At 41.2% G+C, this 20652-nt stretch overlaps 1 protein-coding gene across 1 annotated transcript in view; it reads left to right on the top strand.

The window, feature by feature from the left end:
• The first annotated feature begins 9284 nt into the window (after nt 1-9284).
• The window catches only part of LOC109879254 (leucine-rich repeat-containing protein 4C-like), a 45877-nt gene continuing 34509 nt past the window's right edge, over nt 9285-20652 (top strand). Inside the window, exon 1 of the mRNA XM_031812536.1 lies at nt 9285-10453. The gene's annotated coding sequence lies outside the window, so the exon portion shown is untranslated. The remainder of the gene's footprint in view (nt 10454-20652) is intronic.

The raw sequence follows: 20652 nt of genomic DNA, 5'->3' as shown, positions 1-20652 counted from the left end.
AACAGCCAAACTGTGAAGTGTGCAACAGCCAAACTGTGAAGTGTGCAGCAGCCAAACTGTGAAGTGTGCAACAGCCAAACTGTGAAGTGTGCAACAGCCAAACTGTGAAGTGTGCAACAGCCAAACTGTGAAGTGTGCAACAGCCAAACTGTGAAGTGTGCAACAGCCAAACTGTGAAGTGTGCAACAGCCAAACTGTGAAGTGTGCAACAGCCAAACTGTGAAGTGTGCAACAGCCAAACTGTGAAGTGTGCAACAGCCAAACTGTGAAGTGTGCAACAGCCAAACTGTGAAGTGTGCAACAGCCAAACTGTGAAGTGTGCAACAGCCAAACTGTGAAGCGACTGTGAAGTGTGCAACAGCCAAACTGTGAAGTGTGCAACAGCCAAACCACTGTGAAGTGTGCAACAGCCAAACTGTGAAGTGTGCAACAGCCAAACTGTGAAGTGTGCAACAGCCAAACTGTGAAGTGTGCAACAGCCAAACTGTGAAGTGTGCAACAGCCAAACTGTGAAGTGTGCAACAGCCAAACTGTGAAGTGTGCAACAGCCAAACTGTGAAGTGTGCAACAGCCAAACTGTGAAGTGTGCAACAGCCAAACTGTGAAGTGTGCAACAGCCAAACTGTGAAAAGTGTGTGTCTGGACTGCTGCATTTTTTTTGGAGTGAGACAGTTTTTTTTGTCAGGTTCATAATTTGAATTTAAAGATGGAACTGGAGGAAACAGCAGCAGGTTCGCCCCGACGCTTTTGTTGGAGTTTTGGTTTTGATGATGTAACGGAGGAGAAACGGAGGAGAGGAACGTGATAAGCATGGTTACATATTCTGCTGTTCTATGGAGCGTGCAGTGATGTCCGAGGGGGAAACCGTTTGTTGTCTCTGTAATTTATTTGTTGTTTTAATATCCCAAACGGACGTGTGGTTCCACCAAATAAGGATTGTAGCTGTAAGCAGCCAAAACAGCTATTATATGTAGTCAAATATCAACATGTTTTTGAAGTGGCCAGATCTGTCTGCAGTAAGCTATTCATTTTACAGTAAGCGAACCCAGCAACAGCAGTAATCATTTATCTACATGTGTCAAACAGAGGTTTTCTAACAAAGTCTTTGACACAGTCAACACAGCCCCTGACACTAGCCCTGACATTAGCCCACTAGCCCTGACACTAGCCCTGACATTAGCCCACTAGCCCTGACACTAGCCCTGACATTAGCCCACTAGCCCTGACACTAGCCCTGACATTAGCCCACTAGCCCTGACACTAGCCCTGACATTAGCCCACTAGCCCTCACACTAGCCCACTAGCCATACCACTAACCCTGACATTAGCCCACTAGTCCTGATCTTAGCCCACTAGCCCTGACATTAGCCCACTTTCCCTGACATTAGCCCACTAGCCCTGACACGAGCCCACTAGCCCTGACATTAGTCCACTAGCCCTGACATTAGTCCACTAGCCCTGACATTAGTCCACTAGCCCTGACATTAGCCTACTAGCCCTGACATTAGTCCACTAGCCCTGACATTAGCCCACTAGTCCTGACATTAGTCCACTAGCCTTGACTCTCCAAACCGTTTGCATGAATTTAGTTTAATTCATTTTCTACTTCTATTTAGCCAGGGAGTCTTACCCATCAGCTAACTGAATAATATGAGCTCCACCTTTCCAGCTTGCAAATTTACTTCATTAACATAAGAGTCAAGCGAGTGGCATCCGTCCATTTTGGGCATTAGTGGCATCAGTCCATATAACAAGATAATGGTATGGGTGGAGATGTGAGGTATGAAGCCAAATATATGATCTCTCTGCAAATAGGCAGCAATGAATGGATGATAGTCTAGGTATTGAAACTACAGCTTTATAACACAAGTTGCATTGTTCCCTGGAGTATATGTGAACAGTTGTGTTCCACTGCAAGAATCTATTGGAATCAATAAGACCAGATTCAAGGTCAAATGCTAAAACTGTATCTAAAAATACAGTCACAAAGGGAAAACCAACTGTGTGAACGGTGTTGGTTATTAACACCAACTGTTTCAGTCTGCTTTTTGTGCTACACCAACTATAAGACTTCACATCCCTCTAGTGCTTCAGTGCCGGCCTTCTTGTTGATTTCATGATTTTGTGCTGATCCGCGTATTGATTGGCTGGTCCCGGGAGCAGCAGAGGCAGGCAGGTTGGTGGGCGCGTGGGCGTTTTATGATCTGTCCTCATCCTCTTTCCATCCTGTAAAGTGCTTAACAACAATCAATCTTTACTCCGCTCTTCAGAGATACTGTTGGCTGTGAGGGCTGATATTGATCAGCAAAGTCTCCAGGTAATCTTTACTCAAAATACAAACTTCACCTTTTCCCTGACTGAGGAGAAAGCAATGTAAAAAGAGCTGTATAACAGTGCGGTGCAATGATATATACAAGGCCTCCATATTCTACCACCATCTCTGGTTAGGTCCTCTTAGTGGAGTATCAGACCTCAACCACCTGTAAGAGTCAAGGCCTGAATCATCACTCTACCAGCAATAAGAAACGCTATCAACTGAGGTAGGCCTTCTAGGTGAAACGCTGATTTCAGTTCAGTAGTGAGATGACCTTTCTTTGTTCCGTACCTTTGTTTTCCTCTCCTCTGTGTTGAATAAAGGTCAAAGTTCAGTTCAGTAGTGAGATGACCTTTCTTTGTTCCCTACCTTTGTTTTCCACTCCTCTGTGTTGAAGGGAGGTCAAAGTTCAGTTCAGTAGTGAGATGACCTTTCTTTGTTCCCTGCCTTTGTTTTCCTCTCCTCTGTGTTGAATAAAGGTCAAAGTTCAGTAGTGAGATGACCTTTCTTTGTTCCCTCCCTTTGTTTTCCTCTCCTCTGTGTTGAATAAAGGCCAAAGTTCAGTTCAGTAGTGAGATGACCTTTCTTTGTTCCGTACCTTTGTTTTCCACTCCTCTGTGTTGAAGGGAGGTCAAAGAACAGAGATCGTTGCTAGATGAAACCTGAGAGACAGAACGAGTCCATTCCGTGTTCAGGAAGGCCTTGGGGTGACCGTCACTGACAGACGTCAGGATGTCAGGTCTAACGGAGACCTGCTTTTCTTCTGTTTGACATCCTCCACCAAACTGACAGGAACGCTGAGGTCATCCGATAACCTGGCATCCTCCACCAAACTGACAGGAACGCTGAGGTCATCCTATAACTTGTCATCCTCCACCAAACTGACAGGAACACTGAGATCATCCTATAACTTGTCATCCTCCAACAAACTGACAGGAACGATGAGGTCATCCTATAACTTCCCTCCTCTGTCATCACGGCCCTGAAGCATGATCACTCATCTTCACCGCTCTCTCGTTTGATTTTGCGTGCAGCAAGTTCAAGTAGGATGGCAATGGAATGAAACTGGAGAAACTTAGCCAGAGGTGGGCGAAACATGCCAACCCAAATCACAGAAGTAGTACAACTCATAGTGTACAACAGGGACAGCCTCTCTTCTTCTTCTCTCTCTTCATGTTTATGCTAATGAGCCTCATTACCATGCTTTGTAGAAATCTGGGGCTGTACTGGAAGTCATGTGATCAGCACTCAGTACAGTTTTTGGAGGTCATTCAAATCCAATGGGGATCCAGTGCAATTAATCAAAATAATGTATTCGGGAAAAACAACGCAGTAGGACAGCAAAGTTCACCGTCGATGGGAGGTGGAGTGTATTTGACGGCGCGCCAGGTATCCACATTGGCATGGAGACCGAGGGAGTTTTGGATAATTCTTCATGTACATTGTTTGACTTCTCCTTGCCTATCCCAGAGAGGCCAAGAGAAGAGTAAAATAATTCAGATGCTGGAATAATTCATCTTAAAGAGTATTTTCATGTTGTCTGGATATTGCCTGTGTGTTGAAGAATGAAGTGATTGAGTGGGAAATATGTAGAAAGCACAGGATGTTGGGTCATTGAATGAGGGCCTGGTGTGTCTTTGTGAGTTACAGCGGCTGTCATGTAGTCTGGCTGACACGAGCTCTCAAAGTCTTCTTGCTGTGTGGTCACGTGGGGAGGGCGTCAGTCAGGCTAGATGTCATGAAGCTTAGTGAAAATAATGATAAGGATTCTGTTTAAGAATGACAAGTAAATGATGATAAGGATTCTGTGTAGGAATAACAAGTAAATGATGATAAGGATTCTGTTTAGGAATAACAAGCAAATGAGGATAAAGATTCTGTGTAGGAATAACAAGCAAATGAGGAGAAGGATTCTGTTTTTGATTAACAAACAAATTATAAGGATTCTGTTTAAGAATGACAAGTAAATGATGACAAGGATTCTGTTTAGGAATAACAAGCAAATGAGAAAATTGATTTACTCATACACGTATGCTCAAGAAAGACGCAAGCTCAAGGATGACACGTGCTCAATGATGACAAGGTGCTTTACATACAATATGTGAGTTTTGTATAGGACAAGGGCCTCACACACTGAAGTATCGGTGTGTTCAGTGGAATAAGGAAAAAGGAGAGTAAATAAGGGTCTACCCATCAAGTCAGTTCAATTCCTACTTAATTACCAATAAGTAATGTTTGATTTAAATATATATATATCTCCTCTATTAAGGCCACAGCTGAAATGGTAAAGTAAATGAAAGGGTAAATATGCTGTTATCTTTCTACCTTTATACTAAGGCTGTAAAACGACTACAACATCTTGAATTAATTGCATGATTTGCTCTGATTATCGGGACTAATCTCAAATTCAGAATTTGCTCGAATTGAGCTGTAATTTTAAGATTTTGTTTTATACAGAAAAAGCATTATAAGAATATTGTCCAAAACTCAAGAAACGGTTCGCAAAATCTGGTAAATTAATAAAGCCCCCCTTTCTTTAACTTCAATGTCAACTTGGTTTGATAATGTTGTTTTTACCTGTACTGAGTATGTACTGTATTTAGGATGTATTGATAATGTTGTTTTTACCTGTACTGAGTATGTACTGTATTTTGGATGTTTTCAGTGTATTCTGAATGCTTTCAGACAATGTGACGAATCACGATAAAGAAAAAAATGGTGCTCTAAACTGACAAAAAGTTCATTTGAATTGACTGATGATGTCACGGCTGTTGAAGGAGGAGGACCAAGGTGCAGCGTGGTGAGGGTACATATTCTTTATTTAAGTAAACACTACAAACAAACCGTGAAGCTAAAGGCTATGTGCCCTAAACAAAGTCAACTTCCCACAAAGAAAGGAGGGAAAAAGGGCTACTTAAGTATGGTTCCCAATCAGAGACAACGATAGACAGCTGTCCCTGATTGAGAACCATACCCGGCCAAAACATAGAAATAAAATCATAGATAACAAAACATAGAATGCCCACCCCAAATCACACCTTGACCAAACCAAATAGAGACATTAAAAGTCTCTCTAAGGTCAGAGCGTGACAGATGAACTCTTGACAGCCCTACGTTATACACTACTGGTCAGTGGATTCAACTGCGTTGTCCTGTAGACTCATAGACTACACTTAAGAGTTTTTTATGTTATCTTTCTGGGTTTTGCATCCTTTCAAACCACTAAATAGTTTAAAACCACCACAAACTCAGACAGAAATAGGCATCGCCCTACTTCGGGGACATGGAGGCGCAGACACTCTCCACATTACCTGGGACATGGTAATAGCGCCGCATCGCTCCTCCCTCCTAAGAGAATTTAGCCCAGATGTGACAGGCATACTCTGCAGTTGCGTTGAAAGGCTCGGGTTCGTCTTCTGCTGGGAGTTGATGCCGACTCAGCCTTTAGTCTCTGCATGGGCCTCATCTTATGGATCTCTTATGTTGGGGGTGGCCACTTAATATTCAATCAAGGCTGGGAGAACAAGTGCATTGGGGGTAGCCATCTTAATAATTGAAGGACAGCCTTGGTACAGTAGCTATGGAAAATCCTTGGAAGTTTTTTTTCTGGCTCTTGAAGTTTGTCCCAGAAAGCTGTGAGACTTGTATTTTTCAAGACAGCTGATCCCAAACTCCCTATAGGCAGATATAGAAAGAGATGAATGAGGAAGAAACAGACAATGCATTGGCCAACAGCAAATGCAGTGTGACAGTGCAGGGGCTGTGGGCCAAACTGAAGGAGATTAACCAACGGAAGGCATTTTTCCTCAGGGATTTGTTAACACTATAACTTGTCGCTTTCCTCCGTGTCCTTCAATTTATTTAGCAGTTTACTGCTTCAGGTATTTAAAGGTTCTGAAAATTACATTTGGCTACCTTCCAGGAAGCTTGAAAAGACAGGCTGAGTGGGTGGGGAGCTTATATTCATGAGCTCGCCTTGACTGACAGCTCTTTGAAACGTTTTTTTCAAGCAACTTGGATGCAGTGAGCAGTGTTACAGTTAAATCATCTCAAGCTAATTTGGTGAAACACAAAGCAACTCAAACAACATTGAAATTGCATCAATGATATCCATTTTTTTATTATTAATCTCCCATTTGGCATGTCTCTTGTGATGCGGTTCACAGCACCACTGACTGATGTGTTGACTTGACGACTGCGTCTGTGTTTTGAATGACCCATCGCCTCCTTTTGTTTCATGCTGGCTGAAGACCTAGCTAGCTAGCAACATGCTAACACCAGACGCAGAGGAAAGGGGTGACATATAAATATATTTGCCATAGATGAATCGGGTAAACTTTGAATTATATTTGCTGACACTCTACAGTAAAATTTGGGTTTGAGTTGCTATCTAGCCATATATACCACGCCCCTCTGCAGGCATGCCTTCTCCGATATTGGTTACAAGGCCGTACTTATTTAAATTAGGTAAGAGAATCACGTTACCATTAGTGTATTAAAATGAGCGTTAAGGTGATGTCACCTTGTCCCCTTAATAATGAATCCAAGTGTTTGACATGGGGGAGGGGACCAGTAACTTTATGATCAGACTTTATCATTGTAGAAGCAACAGTCATTTTTCATACTTCGATCTGTTTTCATCAAAATATCATCAATTTCATGAAAAACATGATTTTGACTGTTCATGACCTTTTAACATGGTCATGATGCAACAGGCTTGTCATTAGCGTCGCATGAACCACAGTTAAGGATGAACTGACGAAGCAATTCCAAAAATAAAAAGGTTAGGTGCTTGATGCCACGATGTGACCTAGAACACATTCCCATTCGGGTCCCAAACTAACGAAAACGTATTACATCTTTATAGAGCGTTCATAAAGTCTTCATAAGCACTACACAGATTATTTATAAATACTTTTGAAGCAGTCACTGCCACTTGATAAAGTACATATAAGATCCATTAAAGTGGGTTCTTTGGCACCCTAGCATGGATTTTGCCAAGACCCGTAAAGCCTAATTTAAAACCTTATTAAAAAATGTTTTTGTTTAAAGTAGGAGCCAAATATTTAATGTTGGCTGTCATGTCAGGTGGAATTTCTATGATGTTTAATTTGACCAAGTAACTAAATCAATGGAAGTATTCGGAGCAAAACAGTTGACATGGAAGTAGCTTGTAGTTTTTATTACAGTGTTCTACTACAGTACTTATATGTATTCAGAAGAATACTTGCTGCAACTAATCACTTTTACAACGTCACATTTCATCCATCCCTCCCTTCAACCATCCCACTGATATAGTTTTAGATTTATTTTAGGCTCTCAAAGACATCTCTCCGAATTTAAATTCATGTTTCATCAAAGCCAGTATAAAATGCTGATTACAGAAAATATATCAAAATGAATCCGCCGTGTCTGAAGATGAAAGTGTTCTAATCTTTCATGGTTATGTGACCATTACGTCATTAATGTGACTTCCTTTATATATAAAAAAATACGTTTTACATTAAAGGAAAGTATATACAATTATTACCACCTTAACATTGTTCTAAACACTTCTCTCCCGGCACGTGTTGATGAATCCAATTTACAGTATATTTATGACGTGTAGTGTAATCTAATGTAATACAATACTCGGTGAAATGAAATAGTGTTGGTTTGTGTGCTCGTTTTCAGCTTTTCCTTGTACGCCACAACTGAATCTAACCATTTAAACCGGTTGTGTGGACTCTTTGAAAAATGACATTGATCAGTAAGACTAAGAAGAAAACATAACAAAACACTGGGTGCTATAAGACTTTCCCTCTGTGTTGCTGTTACTCCCATAACTAGGCCTTCTAGAAGATTGCCAGCCCTTTCATGTATTTTAATCTAACCATGTTGAGATCACGATCTCTTTCGCAGATGAGCCCTGCATCAACACATCAATAAACAATTAGTACACTATACATACCTATATAGACATAAATTACACAAAACACTAAAAGCAAAGCACACGCATATATAACATCAGGCTTCTAGGCTCAGTCCCTGTCCACAGTCTTGCGGTGCTGAATTTCAAAATTCAGATTCCGTCGCTGTCCTTTTCAGTCGGTGCTGAATCGCCTGAACGCGTGTGCGTGTGCCCGCGCCTGCGCCTGTTTCTCTATGTGTTTGTGTCAGATTACGATGATACATTTTCACTGCAACGATGAGCACCAAATGGTTTCTAGTAACAATGTAGAGCTGTTTTATATGTTGAATTGCATGTGGCCTAGACCAGAGCAATACATGTGTTGTAAGTATGGCTCTGGCCTCTGCTCGATCCATTCAACTCTACACAATGCATCCAGCCAAACAGCCTACAGTCATTGCCGTCTCATTTCTATGAAGCTTCTCACAAAGTGCCACATGTCTGAGGTCACACCGGAATCGGACGTCCTGTTACATGCTCAGACATCCTTGTAAGTCGCTGAAAATGCAACTACCTATAATGTAAAAGGTGCAGATGCAGGTGATTTAAAGACTCCTGAAGTGTATCATTTTGATTAGGCAGGACACCCTGTGAAATGACTGATTATTGTCAATATTTGAATTGAGAGGGGCAAACGCCTGTAGGTGGCAACCCTGCCTCATCAAGTAAACGCACACACACACACACACACACACACACACACACACACACACACACACACACACACACACACACACACACACACACACACACACACACACACACACACACACACACACACACACACACACACACACACACACACGCACACACACACACACACACACACACACACACCATTCCCTCTGGCCTTTATGTGTTAATGCTATTGATCAGTCAATAATGAATGAGTTCAGAGAGATGTAAACCCAAATGGAAGGTCGGTAGAATGAGACGATGGATTGTAGACGAATACTAGAGAGGTTGCAGTCTATAGCCTACCACACACACGGCAGTGGTATTTTTTACATCGCTGAGCTCGGACCATGCAGTCTATAGCCTACCACACACACGGCAGTGGTATTTTTTACATCGCTGAGCTCGGACCATGCAGTCTAATGAATTCCATGTGCTCCCTCCCTATTCGAGCCATGGACTGCAGCAAGCGCAAGAGCGAATAGAACACAGTGGCTCCCCGGTGGATATGGAAAACACGGAATATTGATGGTGCTGATATTACACGGATCCCACAAATCCCCCTGACAACGCAAAAATTGTTATCAATAGTTACGCTTATGTTAAATAGGTGGCCTACCGGACTGCATCGAAAACCAGCTTCTGGTGGATATTTAGTAAATACAGAGCGCATATAGGCTACATTCCGCGCGCTCATATGCCATTGGTTTGCGTATTAGGCTCTGCGTTATTTCCCAGGGAATCAAGTTGATGGATTGGCTATGGATGCATTGGGTGGTTGTTTGACGAATCTGGATCAGAACATTCGAATAAGAATGGCTGCGTCCTTTTGAGACATGTATGTACACACCTCGACTGCATCGGTGCATATACTTCTAGATTTTTTTTATTCTACGCTTGCTACATCGATCATGTTCGGGAATATTGCCTGGACATGTGCCCCTTTATGGTAACTGACATTATACCTCTGCAAATCCTCCAGTAGGCTATCAGAGAACTGCACCAATAAGGGATGAACATCAATCGAAATGTGGATAGTCCATTTCAATCTCGGTTTATGGCATTAACTGTGTGCGCTGAAGAATAATTTCACTGAGAAATCCTATATAGGGCACCACGTTCAGTTCCACAGGAAAGGGCTATATGAAGAAATAGCCACAGACTTATCGCTCTCTCACAAACTCGGCAGCATTTCCCCCCATCGGAATACAAAGTCAAAAGCTACCGGCACCCCGCGGGTTTTCTCCACTGTGGCCACAGGAATGGTGGATTCATCCCAATTTCATGCACCTCTTTTTGACATTTGTACATTTTTTTATTGCGTTCGAGCTTCGTTTTCTTACGCGTTTGATTCTGCTGCTGTCGATGTAGACTACGTGTGGTGGCCTCGAATCCTTTCACATGGGTGAGGATTGTGCATCGGTCTTACAGCCAATCCAATCGGATACCTTGGCCCTGGTGTGTTTGGTTTTTTTCTTCATTTTGAGCACAATCCCATATCTTCGAGAAAATGCGTAAGTATCTTTTATTTGATTTATTCACCTCTTATATCTACATTAAGTTAGGCACTTTAATCTTTCTTATCCATCTCGGCTACTCTTCACGACAGAGTGGTCATTCGGGTGTTCAACACGACACCGTTTTCCGCTATAGACTAATGTCGCTATAATGTCGCTTTAGGCTACATGTGCAATAGTTGATGTTAATTCACATTTTTTAAAGACATCATTAAACCATGTGAAGCTCTCTCTCTCGCGCGCGCTTGCGTGTGTGTATATGTGCATGTGTGTTTAAGAGAGAGAGAGAGAGAGAGAGAGAGAGAGAGAGAGAGAGAGAGTCCGAAAGAGACATAGTAAGTGGTTAGATAAATATATACGTAATAACAGGCTTTTATTTATTTAATGATGGGGTATGGCCTAAACCGTTTGGTGAGACATTGTGTTTAGGTAGATTCGGGATTCTGTAAATCCCTGTATAGCCATTATACCAATGTTGCTAGAATACGTCATATGGTCATTCATATTCAGCTCAGGTGTGGTTCGTCATGCCGCTTAGTAATGACACATTTGCAGCACGGGGGCCACCAGATTGACCCACCGAATTCTTCAGGTGAGTTCTACAATAGGGTTTCTTAGATTTAGGATGTAATATCTCTCAACTGACTCGGCCCCCCAATTAGCTTAGAACCACTAACTCTGTATCCGTGCATGTTAAATCCACCGTGATATTTATGACGTTCAAAGCAATTGACTCGAGCGGAGTGTCAGGCCACATGAGACTGCTTGTGTCTCAACCCCAGTGGTCTTCCGGTGGCACAGCTGCTAATGGAATGTGATGGAGGTGCATTAGTGTTGATTTCCCCCAATCGGATTCCCGAGCACTGTTGACCAGAAGGAGCATGATGTCTAACCAGGAGTTATGTAATTTGGTGCTGATTCAGATTCTAAATAGTGGGTGTTATATTATAGCTGCGGTGCCTCAACGGGGCGTCACGCTTGGGTGAGTTACGTGTTGATGTGAGCTGTCCATTGGAAGGTGGTGCTGAAAATACTACCCGCGTTAGGATACTGGAGGGCGATACCTTGTTAGGCCTCCTATATAGATTTACCCGAGCATGAAAGCATATTCCCCAGAACATGAAAGCACATTTCTTTAGATAGTAATACTGTGTTCATGTAAGTTTCTCCATTATAAATAACCATTAACCTGTATGTCATGTTCATTAGCAGGTTTTAAGGCAACTGTGCATTGAGAAAACAGGAATGTTTCTATTGGCATGGACTTTCATTTCAATGGTTTCTCACTGTAAACATTGTTTCTTCAGAACATTCATTCAAATATGCATGAAGCATATTATCTCTTCACATGTTGTTGCATATTCACCATTTGCCAAAAGACCAGCAGCTCAAGAAGAATGATATTTACTTTTTGTCTCATGCTGGTAATAGGAAACCCCTGTCATGTTTTGCCAAAGGCACACATTACCTTAAATCCCATTTATATTTATTTCAATAATGGCATGTCTGCTATATGCGTAATATACCACTTTAAATTAGTCATGTTTAACTAATCACTGTGATGGAAGCTGTTTGGTCTTCTTCTTGAATTACTTCAACCTGAAACTGACTGTTACTATTCCATAGCACTGAATATGTTTAGCAGTGCAAATCATGGAAGCAGATTGCACTCATGGTGTGAAGTGACACGTCTGTTGGGTCCTGTGAGCATGGAATCAATACAATGTTACATTTCACAGTCTAATGCCTTGATTTATCGACTTAAATCACAGTCTGAGTTTCTCACTGACTTCTGGCCTTAAGCATCTTCAAATATATGAAGTATCAAGGTCTGGCTTGAATGAGTTGCCAAGAGTTTGGTTTGGATGACATAGAAATTCATATAAATGTTTTGTGATGTTCTCATTTCTCAAAAGCGTTCTCGGGTCGAGCTGAGTTGGTATTCCACACCTTCTGTGGTCTAGATCACATGATATTCATTTAGAGAAATGTCCACGCCTCAATCCTAAATGAGTCAGAAAGATTGATACCATCTAATAATGTGGTGCCAATCTTCCCCAGTCATTTGTTATTGAGAGGATGAACTTTCTTTTAAAGGTCATTCATTAACATTGGGCTATCAGTGTCCTCCAGTGGAGGCTTGTGAAGATCTTGGTCAGCATTGTTCAGTGATAATACTGTAGATTACATGGGGGGGCTACATTCACACTGGGGGGGGGGGCTAAATACACCCGGGCAGCCTAAATTTACACTGGGGGGGAACTAAGAGGAAGTAGACACATGGGCCTCCACTGCCTCATACTTCTACTGTAGTCCATACACTGCCTCATACTTCGGATGTAGTCGATACACTGCCTCATACTTATACTGTAGTTGATACACTGCCTCATACTTCGAATGTAGTCGATACACTTGCCTCATACTTCAAATGTAGTCGATACACTGCCTCATACTTCGAATGTAGTCCATCCCCTGCCCTCATACTTCTACTGTAGTTGATACACTGCCTCATACTTTGAATGTAGTCGATACACTGCCTCATACTTCGAATGTAGTCGATACACTGCCTCATACTTTGAATGTAGTCCATCCCCTGCCCTCATACTTCTACTGTAGTTGATACACTGCCTCATACTTATACTGTAGTTGATACACTGCCTCATATTCTACTGTAGTCAATACACCAGCTCATACTTATACACTACCTCATACTTCGAATGTAGTTGATTCACTACCTCATACTTCTACTGTAGTTGATTCACTGCCTCATACTTCTACTGTAGTTGATTCACTACCTCATACTTCTACTGTCATCAATACACTGCCTCATACTTCTACTGTAGTCCATACACTACCTCATACTTCTACTGTAGTTGATACACTGCCCCTTACTTTTACTGTAGTCGATGCATTGCCTCATGCTTCTACTATAGTCGATATACTGCCTCATACTTCTACTGTAGTCAATATACTGTCTCATACTTATACTGTGGTCCATGCCTTTAAGATTATTTATTTATTTTTGTTTTCACCTCATTTTAACATTCTGTCATAAAAAATGTCATTCATTCTGTCGTTAACTTCTTCGGGATCGGTATCCCTTCCACAGGACGGTTGAGCTAATGTAGGCTAATGGGATTAGCATGAGGATGTAAGTAACAAGAACATTTCCCAGGACATAGACATATCTGATATTGGCAGAAAGCTTAAATTCTTGTTAATCTAACTGCACTGTCCAATTTACAGTAGTTATTACAGTGAAAGAATACCATGTTATTGTTTGAGGAGAGCGCATAATTTTCAACATGAAGAATTATTAATAAACAAACTAGGCACATTTGGGCAGTCTTTATACAACATTTTGAACAGAATTAAAATTGGTCCCTCGGATCAGTCTAACAAGTTGCACATAGACTGCTGCCATCTAGTGGCCAAAATCTAAATTGCACCTGGGCTGGAATAATACATTATGGCCTTTCTCTTGAATTTCAAAGATGATGGTACAACAAAAAATACAAAAGAACGTAGTTTTCTTCTTTGTATTATCTTTTACCAGATCTAATGTGTTATATTCTCCAACATCTAATTTCCACAAACTTCAAAGTGTTTCCTTTCAAATGGAACCAAGAATATGCATATTCTTGCTTCAGGGCCTGAGCTACAGGCAGTTAGAGTTGGGTATGTCATTTTAGGTGAAAATTGAAAAAGGGGGCGTATCCATTTTTTATGTTAAAAACTAGTTTCCCTATCTCAAGAGGTTAAATAAAAATTACTATATTAAGTGCCTGTTAAGTGCCAAATAAAGTAACAGGGTTGACCGTAACAGAGTTGACCGTAACAGAGTTGACGATTTCATCTTTAATCAGCCATAAATCCCCTTGTGACAGGATGAATGGAAGCTTGTAACAAAAAAAGAAAGAAATTGTTGATTTTTTTTGCCTGTCTGTCTACGAGTAATAGGGTTGCTGTGTTATGCTCGACCCATTCTGTTTTACACCAGAAAATGGTGCTCACCAGGTTTTACACTATTAGATGTTCAATATTTATCTTGACAAAAAATATTTCAAAAGGAATAGTTTCACCATATTAAAACGAGAGTTCAGTTTACAGAACAGGGTTGACCTTAAAACGAGGGCCGGATTGTTGTTTTTTTTACCCTAAAATGATTTTTTTTAACCTTTATTTAACCAGGCAAGTCAGTTAAGAACAAATTCTTATTTTCAATGAGAGCCTAGGATCAGTGGGTTAACTGCCTGTTCAGGGGCAGAACGACAGATTTGTACCTTGTCAGCTCGGGGGTTTGAACTCGCAACCTTCCGGTTATTAGTCCAACGCTCTAACCACTAGGCTACCCGAATCACTAATCACATGAAATACAGTGAGCTCCAACACTATTGGGACAGTGACACATTTGTTGTTGTTTTGGCTTTGTACTCCACCACTTTGGATGATACAATATGATACAATATATGCTAACTTCCCCAGTTATTGTAATGGTGAGAGGTTAGCATGTCTTGGGGGTATGATTTAAAATGCTAACCTCCCCTGTAATTGTAATGCTGAGAGGTTAGCATGTCTTGGGGGTATGATTTAAAATGATAACCTCCCCTGTAATTGTAATGCTGAGAGGATAGCATGTCTTGGGGGTATGATTTAAAATGCTAACCTACCCTGTAATTGTAATGCTGAGAGGTTAGCATGTCTTGGGGGTATGATTTAAAATGCTAACCTCCCCTGTAATTGTAATGCTGAGAGGATAGCATGTCTTGGGGGTATGATTTAAAATGCTAACCTACCCTGTAATTGTAATGCTGAGAGGATAGCATGTCTTGGGGGTATGATTTAAAATGCTAACCTCCCCTGTAATTGTAATGCTGAGAGGTTAGCAATGTCTTGGGGGTATGATTTAAAATGCTAACCTCCCCTGTAATTGTAATGCTGAGAGGATAGCATGTCTTGGGGGTATGATTTAAAATGATAACCTCCCCTGTAATTGTAATGCTGAGAGGTTAGCATGTCTTGGGGGTATGATTTAAAATGATAACCTCCCCTGTAATTGTAATGCTGAGAGGATAGCATGTCTTGGGGGTATGATTTAAAATGATAACCTCCCCTGTAATTGTAATGCTGAGAGGATAGCATGTCTTGGGGGTATGATTTAAAATGCTAACCTACCCTGTAATTGTAATGCTGAGAGGTTAGCATGTCTTGGGGGTATGATTTAAAATGCTAACCTCCCCTGTAATTGTAATGCTGAGAGGATAGCATGTCTTGGGGGTATGATTTAAAATGCTAACCTACCCTGTAATTGTAATGCTGAGAGGATAGCATGTCTTGGGGGTATGATTTAAAATGCTAACCTCCCCTGTAATTGTAATGCTGAGAGGTTAGCAATGTCTTGGGGGTATGATTTAAAATGCTAACCTCCCCTGTAATTGTAATGCTGAGAGGATAGCATGTCTTGGGGGTATGATTTAAAATGATAACCTCCCCTGTAATTGTAATGCTGAGAGGTTAGCATGTCTTGGGGGTATGATTTAAAATGATAACCTCCCCTGTAATTGTAATGCTGAGAGGATAGCATGTCTTGGGGGTATGATTTAAAATGATAACCTCCCCTGTAATTGTAATGCTGAGAGGATAGCATGTCTTGGGGGTATGATTTAAAATGCTAACCTACCCTGTAATTGTAATGGTGAGAGGTTAGCAATGTCTTGGAGGCATGATATTTGTGGCTCTAACTTTCTCACTCATCATTATTCACGATTCATTCAGGACTATCCGTAATCATAGTAGCATCCACATTCATGTAGAAGTGTTTAGAAACATGTTATATTCTTATTTACAATAAATGTGACTCCAAAATGACACAATACATTATTAAACATTCATTCTATTGGGCACAACATTTTCTGAAACACAACCAAAACTAGCAGTAAATGCATCCAACAAGTTTGTGGAGTCACAAGCTTGATGTAGTCAATGCATGCTAGGAATATGGGAACAAATTCAACATTTTTGACTACTTAAATACACATATGTGAATTTATCCCAATACTTTCAGTCCCCTGAAATGGGGGAACTATGTACATAAAGTGCTGTAATTTCACAACGGTTCCCCTGATATTGATGAAAATACCCTCAAATTAAAGCTGACAGTCTGCACAGTCATTGTATCATTTCAAATCCAAAGTGCTGGAGTACAGAGCCAAAACACCAACAAAAACATGTCACGGTCCCAATACTTTTGGAGGTCACTGTAAATAATCATCTTGGGGAAATGACTTTATCAAAGCAACAAAATAACTAGGCTTTACAACGATGGTGAAAACCTGGAGAGATGTTATGGTGCAGTAGGTTACAGTCTTACTGGAGGTTACAGAAGGTGCATGGAGGGACATTTCTAAATGCTGAATTTTGACACATTACCAGGTCTTTATTCATATAAAAAAATGTAACATTTATTAAATTCTCCATGTGGTGTTTATTAAAGGGCATTTCATTGAATATAACAGGCTTTTCAAATCCAATATTGGTGCACAATCTCTACTTAAAATATCAAAGGGATGCAAAGGGCACTCATTTAGTGGAACGACCCAGTAGAGAAAGTGCCTTTGGTTCCATCTTGCTCGATTAAAAGATGATACATTTTTTGAGCGTGTCAATCCTGCAACAATCAGCCCACTTACAGTGTCCATTCATTGCATGTCCGGAATACAAGGTATCTTATCTGCCCCCTACAATTTGACGAGGCATAATATTGACAATCTTTCTCAATTAATAATGTATATTCATCTTGTAAAAATGGTGCATATGTTGATATAGCCATGGATGGTTACAGTATATGAGCCTTGATGTCAGACAGCCACTGTTAGGGGCCTTTAATGTGAAAACAATCACTGCTGATTTTCATTGTTCCCCTCTAATCAGGAACAGATTTAGACCTGGGACACCAGGACACTAGGTGAGTGCAATTAATTATCAGGTAGATAAGACAACCAGCAGTACATCGGACCTCCAGGCTCGGATTTAAACACCTTTGACTTAGATAAACCTTTGGTGACTCTATAGACTAGTCTGTTTAAACCACACTGGAATGCTGCAGTGTTCAGTGGTGTAACCAGGCTAGCAATTGACATGCATCACTTAAATGTCTCCCAGCTCTGCTTCCAGTAGGCAGCTGCTGCCTGCTTCCATTGAGTGTTATACGACTGCAAGCCAAGGAAATAAAATGTTCACGAATGTTCATTTCTGACTGTCTTGGACTGTTGTCAATGGCAAAAATGCTGATCCATTTGTTCAGATCATTATCTTTCCTGTTGTACTCATACTGTACAGGATTGATGTTCAATAGTGTTTCAGTTGAGGGATCTACTGAAGAGAAAGTCCACAGGGAGACAAATTCCACAGTATGTGTGTGCGTGAGTGTCTGTCTGTGCATGTTTATGAGTGTCTGTGTATCTGTGTGTGTCTGTTTGTCTGTGTCCCTCCTTTCTAGTAAACAACGATCTCCCTCACCTTGTGTCTCCTAGTAAAAACCCTAATCAGCTGTTCTGTCCTTCTGAAGTGGGGCTTCCCCAACATCACAGAGCACTGACCCTGATTTAGCCCCTATCTTCCTGCCCATCCCATCTTGGTGGATGGTTACTGAACCACCCTCCCCCTGATGAAACATATGTTTGTGTCCGGTCTGGAGACAGCTAGCCATATCTCGATGAAGTTGACTGCTTGTGAATGAGTTCGACCAACGTATCAGCCTGGCCAGACCGATGGAACTCTTCTCAGTATTCCAGCCACTGTGGCAGTCAGGATCGTCATGGTTCCGTGCTCCTGAAAGAGGATTATTCAGCCTGTTCCGCAGCCTGTCACTCTGCAATCCTGACATTTAAATCAAAGTTAGCATGCTAAATGTGAAGAAGCCAGGCCTGTCCCGTTGTCTGTGATGTTGGCTTTCTGTCTAATGTGGTTTAAACTTTACAGATGGCTTCTTATCGCAGAGAGGGACACAGTTCAGAGGGTTGTTGACAAGGACCGGAAAATACTATGGTAACGCTTTACGTAGAACCAGCAGGTAGATTGTTTGTCATAATGTGTTAAGACTTTTCACAGGAATGTAGTATATGAACCAGGATATAGAATGAGACTTTTCATAGGAACGTAGTATATGAACCAAGATATAGAATGAGACTTTTCATAGGAACGTAGTATATGAACCAGGATATAGAATGAGGCTTTTCATTGGAACGTAGTATATGAACCAGGATATAGAATGAGGCTTTTCATTGGAACGTAGTATATGAACCAGGATATAGAATGCAAGCGCGTTTTGCGTCAGAACTGCCCCACGCCTCCAACCATTGATGTTTATTTTTGAGACTCTGGGAAAGTCTAGGTCAGAGAAACACTAAACTTCCTCCTCTCTCTCACTGATTCCGTGGATGGAACCTCAAGGGCTCATCTAATGAGTGCGTTCCAAAAACACAGAGTCTACAGTATGTAGGCCTGAGGAGTTTAGAAGATCATCATATCATATTCATGTGCTTCCTGATACTTCAAACATTTCTCTAATTACTGCAAACATCTGATGACCTGCGCAGAATGTGTGCATCTGAAACGCACCCATTCACTGAGTCACTGCAGGTATAGAATCTTCCTCTGTATGGCAGAGCTTTGACCAATAGAGCGTAGCTACAGTGTAAACCAACCACCCACCAACAAGCCCTGGTTGGCACCTTTCTGCCTACCTAATCACACTCCTACACATGACAGAATCCAGATAAAATACAGCTATTTCAGTAGAAAATGCCTCTGATAAAATATAGCTATTTCAGTAGAAAATGCCTCTGATAAAATACAGGTATTTCAGTAGAAAATGCCTCTGATAAAATATAGCTATTTCAGTAGAAAATGCCTCTGATAAAATATAGCTATTTCAGTAGAAGATGCCTCTGATAAAATACAGCTATTTCAGTAGAAGATGCCTCTGATAAAATACAGCTATTTTAGTAGTAGATGCCTCTGCTAAAATACAGGCCTCTGCTTAAAAACTGATAATGCTAAAGAGCTCCAAAGGGCTTTGCCACGAAGCGTCTGCATATCTCATCTGGTAATATCCGTAGGAAGCCTTTGAACACACTCCTCCTTACCAGGAAAATCCTTTAGAAATTCTTAGTAATAACTAAAGCGATGATAGATTGTCATGTTGATGGAGGAAGCTGATCTTCGTTCACTCACTCCTTTTATTTCACAAATGCCACCCTGCTTTCTTTACCTCTACTCTACTCTCTCCATCTCCTTTTCCCTCTTTCGTTTTATTGTCTGTTTACCTAACTCTTAAAGAGATGGTCGTGATAACTCCACTCCAGTGAACATGCAGATATTCCCTCACAGTCATTCATCATGAGGAAATGGAGTCAGTCGTTTGTGGTCTATAGTGACCAATCAAATGTGGAGTGAATTACTAACTTTATTCAATTCATGTTTGTCCTCTGAACAGACCAATCCGACAGGTCTCACTGACATGCTTTGCATCTTCTGACTAAAGAAATGGGGCTACTGTATGCTGCTTGAGCTAGTCTTGTCCTTGGAAGGTTACCTCATCAGTCATATGGTTCTGTTCAGCGTAGGTTGGTTAGAAACTACAGCAGTCTTGTCCTTGGAAGGTTACCTCATCAGTCATATGGTTCTGTTCAGCGTAGGTTGGTTAGAAACTGCAGCAGTCTTGTCCTTGGAAGGTTACCTCATCAGTCATATGGTTCTGTTCAGCATAGGTTGGTTAGAAACTGCAGTAGTCTTGTCCTTGGAAGGTTACCTCATCAGTCATATGGTTCTGTTCAGCGTAGGTTGGTTATAAACTGCAGCAGTCTTGTCCTTGGAAGGTTTCTCATCAGTCATAGGGTTCTGTTCAGCGTAGGTTGATTATAAACTGCAGCAGTCTTGTCCTTGGAAGGTTAGCTCATCAGTCATATGGTTCTGTTCAGTGTAGGTTGGTTAGAAACTGCAGCAGTCTTGTCCTTGGAAGGTTACCTCATCAGTCATATGGTTCTGTTCAGCGTAGGTTGGTTAGAAACTGCAGCAGTCTTGTCCTTGGAAGGTTACCTCATCAGTTATATGGTTCTGTTCAGCGTAGGTTGGTTAGAAACTGCAGCAGTCTTGTCCTTGGAAGGTTAGCTCATCAGTCATATGGTTCTGTTCAG

Source organism: Oncorhynchus kisutch, unplaced genomic scaffold, assembly GCF_002021735.2.
Source record: "Oncorhynchus kisutch isolate 150728-3 unplaced genomic scaffold, Okis_V2 Okis03b-Okis08b_hom, whole genome shotgun sequence".
Taxonomy (NCBI): Eukaryota; Metazoa; Chordata; class Actinopteri; order Salmoniformes; family Salmonidae; genus Oncorhynchus; species Oncorhynchus kisutch.
Note: the sequence above shows the minus strand (reverse complement) of the source record. Positions and strands in the feature narration are given on the sequence as shown.